Source organism: Arachis ipaensis, chromosome B02, assembly GCF_000816755.2.
Source record: "Arachis ipaensis cultivar K30076 chromosome B02, Araip1.1, whole genome shotgun sequence".
NCBI lineage: Eukaryota > Viridiplantae > Streptophyta > Magnoliopsida > Fabales > Fabaceae > Arachis > Arachis ipaensis.
In genome coordinates, this window is record NC_029786.2 from 46,533,638 (window position 1) to 46,539,794 (window position 6,157).

The window sequence follows — 6,157 nt, forward strand, 5'->3', positions numbered from 1 at the left end:
TCAATTTTAAAGGGGTTTGTTACTTGTGACAAGCAAAACGTTTGTACGAAGGGATTTGATAAGAAAATAAAAAAAAAGATAGATAAAGGGTTGAATACATTCAAAGTAGTAAAATCCTAATGGAAGGGGGACCAGAAAAGAATGGGATTAAAAGAGGAATTTATTAGCCAAAAAAAAAGAGACACAGCGGAAATATAAAAGATAAAGGTTTTTCCTACTAGACCTCTAAGATAGACCTAGGTCACCGGAAAGGATTCCCTACTAGACCTTCAAAGAACCTGTCCTTGACAACCTAGATCAGAGAGACGAAAACTGAAAGAAACCACCGGGCAGATCACCTTAGTGTTGGATCCTTCAATCTTTCTCATGCAACAAGCGAAGCAAATCACTCACCTCACTTCTCACATAATAAACGTGCTTAACAGCAACTGAAAATTTATTCATCAAAGTTATGTAAATTGTCTCACCAGAAGGTGTTTAAATAGACCTCAAATAAACTAGATAAAAGATAAGATAAGATAACTAATTTAAATCAGATTTGATCTTATTGGATCAGATCAGATTTGATTTAAATTTTAAAATCCTAAAGATATGATAACTAATTTAAATCAGATTTGATCTTATTAGATTAGATCAGATTTGATTTAAATTTAAAAATCCCTAAAAATACTACTAAGCATAGCAGATAAAACAAGTCTTCTAACAACTTTTGACCACATAACAAACTAAAACAAAAGTCTAGAATTTTCGAAATTTAAAGATAAATTATGCCTCTCACTGAATTCGGAAAGCATTATTGGGCTTCTTGCTGTCCTGACTTAACCCAATGGGTCTTGCCCATTCTTTCTTGGTTAGAACTTGATGTAGCTCCATATGCATAAGCGCTGCCAGGTTCCCAAAGCTCTCCTTGAGCTTCTTTGCATGTGCTCTAGTGATGGGGCCCTCTGGAAGTGTGAAATTCCCATTCTGCCCTTGTGTCTTAGAATGCCCCTATTGTCTTTCCGAGCATGTATGATTCCCTCCTTCCTCAAAAAGATTCGTCCTCGAATCTGTGTCCATATCAAAAGTAGAGAGATCAGAAACATTGAAAGTGGCAGAAACATTATACTCAGCTAGTAGGTCAATCTTGTAGGCGTTGTTATTGATCTTCTCTAGCACTTGGAATGGGCCATCCCCTCTAGCATCAAGTTTAGACTTCCTCTGAGTAGGAAATCTCTCCTTCCGCAAATGTACCCAAACCCAATCTCCTGGTTCGAAGACTATATTCTTTTGGCTCTTGTTAATCCTTTCTGCCGTGGCTTTGTTCTTTCTCTCAATGAGGTCACGAGCCTTTGCATGTATTGCTTTAACTTTTTCAGCCTTGCTTACTCCATCTAAGCTAATAAGATCACTCAAGGGTAGAGGCATTAAATCTAAGACAGTTAGAGGATTAAAACCATAGACAAGTTCAAAGGGCGAAAAACCAGTGGAAGAATGGATTGTTCGGTTATAAGCAAACTCAATAAAAGGTAAACAATCTTCCCAGGTTTTCAAATTCTTACCAACAATAGCACGCAACAAGGTTCCCAATGTCCTATTTACTACTTCAGTTTGACCATCAGTTTGAGGGTGACAAGTAGTTGAGTATAAAAATTTTGTTCCCAACTTACTCCACAAAACTTTCCAGAAGTGACTTAAGAATTTGACATCACGATCAGAAACAATAGTTTGGAGAACACCATGTAAGCACACAACTTCTCTAAACAATAGGTCAGCAATATTTGTGGCATCATCAGTTTTATGGCAAGCAATAAAATGAGCCATTTTACTAAATCTATCTACCGCAACAAAATTGCTATCTCGACCTCTCCTAGTTCTAGGCAAACCAAGAATAAAATCCATAGAAATATCAACCCATGGATGCACAGGAACAGGTAAAGGAGTATACAAACCATGTGGTAAGGACTTAGATTTAGCTTGTTTACAGGTAATGCATTTGGCACAAAATTTTTCGACATCTTTACGCATGTGGGGCTAATAAAAATGCTCAGATAAAATATCCAAAGTCTTATGCACACCAAAATGACCCATCAAACCCCCACTATGTGATTCTAGAACAAGTAGCTCCCGAATAGAACAAGAAGGTACACAAATCCTATTACCCCGAAAAAGAAAACCATCATGCTTGTAGAATTTGTTATGTGCACCATGTTCACATGCAGCATAGATAGAGGCAAAAGTAGAATCAGATGCATATAATTCCTTCATACACTCAAAACCCAACAGTTTAGAAGTAAGGGTTGTGATTAATGAATATCTTCTAGATAATGCATCAGCAACCACATTCTCCTTACCTTGCTTATAGGCGATTACGTACGGAAAGGATTCAAGGAATTCTATCCATTTTGCATGTCTCTTGTTTAGCTTCCCTTGACCCTTCAAGTGTTTGAGAGATTCATGGTCAGTATGTACCACAAATTCCTTAGGTAGCAAATAATGCTACCACACTTCTAAAGCTCGCACTAAGGCATAAAGCTCCTTATCATAAGTTGAGTAGTTGAGACGGGATCCATTCAACTTCTCACTGAAATAGGTGATTGCTTGCTTTTCCTGCATTAAAACAGCACCTATACCAATTCCGGAAGCATCACATTCGATTTCAAAAGTTTTAGAAAAATCCGGTAAAATAAGAATGGGGGCAGAACACAATAATTCTTTCAAGGTGTTAAAGGCAATTTCTTGTTCGTCATCCCATTTAAAGTTAACATGTTTCTTGATGATTTCAGTTAAAGGTGCAGCAATAGTAGAAAAATCTTTAACAAACCTCCGATAAAAACCCGTAAGACCATGAAAACTTCTAACATCAGAGACACTCTGAGGTGTGGGCCATTCTCTAATAGCCTTCACCTTCTCGTCATCTACCTCAATCCCTGCAGAACTTATCACAAAACCTAGGAATACGACTTTACTTAGACAGAACGAGCACTTTTGGAGATTAGCATACAATTTTTCCTTTCTAAGTACCTCTAAAACAGATTGACCATGCAAAATATGATCATCAAGGAATTTACTGTAGATAAGGATATCATCAAAATAAACAACCACAAATTTACCTAAAAATTCTCGCAAAACATGATTCATTAATCTCATGAATGTACTAGGTGCATTAGTCAAACCAAATGGCATAACTAACCACTCATACAAACCATATTTAGTTTTGAAGGTTGTTTTCCATTCATCACTAAGCTTCATTCGTATTTGATGATAACCACTCCTTAAATCTATTTTAGTAAAAACAACAGATCCATGTAATTCATCAAGCATATCATCAAGTCTAGGAATAGGATGGCGATACTTTACCGTAATCTTGTTTACAGCTCTGCAGTCAACACACATCCTCCATGAGCCATCCTTCTTTGGTACCAACAGTACTGGAACAGCACAAGGACCCATGCTTTCTCTCACAAAACCCTTAGCCAAAAGGTCCTCGACTTGCCATTGTAGTTCCTTTGTCTCCTTAGGATTGGTCCGGTAAGCTGGCCGGTTAGGAATGCTTGATCCGGGAACAAAGTCAATCTGATGCTCAATGCCTCGTAACGGAGGTAAACCTGGGGGTAGCTCATCTGGAAAGACATCGCCAAATTCCTGCAAGAGTGAAATAAAAGCACTAGGCAGGTCATGGTTAGTTTCAATGGTAGAAAGTAAAGACTCTCTAAATCGTACTAACACCAATGCTTTTTTTCTTAAACTAGCATGCTTCAGATCCCTTTCTTTTGCATAAAAACATATTTTGTGAGCACTCTCACTCTCCACAGATGTTTCTCTTTTAAAACTCTCTTTTTTACTCAGACTCTGACTCTTTTTCTCACACGTTTCATCTCTCAGAGCTCTCTCTTTACCCTCCTGTTTTTCAATTTTCTCACATCCTAAAGACTCTGTAGTAGATTTGCGCATGCTCAGTTGCTCCAGGTACACTTCTTTAGGTGTTAAAGGTGCAAGGGTAATCTTCTTCCCAAGATAGGTGAAAGAGTATCGGTTTGTGAAACCATCATGGGTCACCTTCCTATCATACTGCCATGGACGGCCTAGAAGTAGATGACAAGCCTGCATGGGAACCACGTCACAAAGTACCTCGTCACTATATCTCCCAATAGAGAACTGTATGCGGGCTTGCTTCATAACCTTCAATTCACCCACATCACTTAGCCACTCCAGTTTGTAAGGGTTAGGGTGTTTGGTGCATTTCAACCCCAACTTTGTGATCAACGTAGAGCTAGCAACGTTTGTATGACTTCCAGCATCAATGATCATGAGTCCAACCTTATCTCCCAACAAAACTTTTGTATGAAAGATGTTCTCTCGCTGTTCTAGACGATCGTCCTTGGCTTGTACATTTAAGATCCGCCTAGTAACAAGGGTCTCGCCACTAACAGCATACTCAACTATAACTTCATGATCTGTAGCATCATCCGCATGTGACATGTCTTCAAACCCATCTGAGTTATCAGATTCTGAGAAAATATCATTTGCTTTAATTACCATGGTCCTTTTATTTGGTCACTCGGAAGCATAATGGCCTAATCCGCGGCACTTAAAGCAGGTAATATCACGATACCGTGCAGGAGGTTTAGAAATGGAATTAGGCGTGTGTGTCTTCCTGTGCTGCTCTGTGGGCTTCTCCTTTGATTCGGTAGGTTTGGATCCAGTCTTCTCCCCGAAATTAGCACCTCTCGAATCCCACCTTGAAGTAGAATTACGCAGCCCTTTTCCCTTTTGCTGTCTTTCCACCTTGATAGCTAGGTTCACCAAGTCTTCCATAGTCACATATGGGAGATGTTCGACAGTATTTGCAATGTCTCGGTTCAGCCCACTTAAAAAACGTGCCATAGTAGCCTCATACTCCTCCTCGATGTTTGCCTGGATTAGTAGCATTTCCATCTCCTTATGATACTCATCTACAGACTTAGAACCTTGGTATAACCGTTGGAGCCATTGATGTAGCTCCCTGTAGTAGTAAGAAGGGACAAACCGTTGTCGCATGACCTTCTTCATCTTCTCCTAAGACAGAATTGGTGGTTTGTCATTCCGCCTCCTCTGTTTGTCCAGCTCGGCCCACCAGACAAGGGCATAATCCGAGAATTCGACAGCTGCTAGTCTTACCTTTTTCACATTAGAGTAGTTATGACATTAAAATAAGAGCTCCACCTTTCGTTCCCATTCCAGGTACTCCTCAGGGTCACTTCTGCCTTTAAATTCTGAGATGCGCATCTTGATAGCATTAAGGTTACTATCAACATCTGCCGATTGTCTATGAGGCCGGGATCTGGATGAAGGCTCCTCCTCAGACTCCGTAGAATCATTATGAACAGATTCTCGTGACCGTGCTTTTCGCTTAGGAGAGAAAGAGTTAATGCGGGAATCCATGTCATCAAGACGTTGTTGAATATTTGTAAGGATGCTAGTAAGTGCGTCGATGCAGAAATTTAGTTGCGGATCGGGGTTCTCTTCAGTGTTAGCCATCAATGAACCAGTAAAAAGAAAAGGCCTTACAACACTCCTCTCACGTGTATCACTCAGAGTAGGACACTCGTGTTTCACTCAGTACGTGGCTTTTACCCTCTGTTGAGCTCACCACTCTTGCCTTTTTCCACTCTTGGATTGCTTTAACAAGTTGCACTTCGGAAGATGAGGAATTGAGACACCAAACTAAGATAATCTGAATGATAGAGATGTTCAACTTAACAAGAGGATAAGTAAAGTATGTGACAAAGGACGCAAGAAGTGATACTAGGAGGACAAAACTAGCAAAATTGAATCCTTATTGGAACTCAAAGAAAATTGAAAAGGATAAAACAAGGAGAAAATTTAAAATTTCTTTTTTTTTTTGTTTTTTTGTTTTTTTGTTTTTTTTTTTGCTTTTTGTTTTTGTTTTTGTTTTTGTTTTTTTTTTTTTTGTTTTTTTTTTACTGAAATAAACAGAAATTGCAGTAATAGAACTTAAGAAAAAATATCATTTTTTTTTATTTTAAAGTAAATTTGCAGAAATTATAGAGAAAACTAAAGAGACTAAAAAAAAAATCCTGGAACGTGCAGATAAATAAGAATTTACCTACGACCTGTAACTGATACCAGATGATAAGAAAATAAAAAAAAAGATAGATAAAGGGTTGAATACATT

The 6,157-nt window shown here is 38.5% G+C and overlaps 1 pseudogene; it reads right to left on the bottom strand.

Annotated features, from left to right (window-relative positions):
* LOC107627221 lies at positions 991 to 5,499 on the bottom strand (annotated as a pseudogene).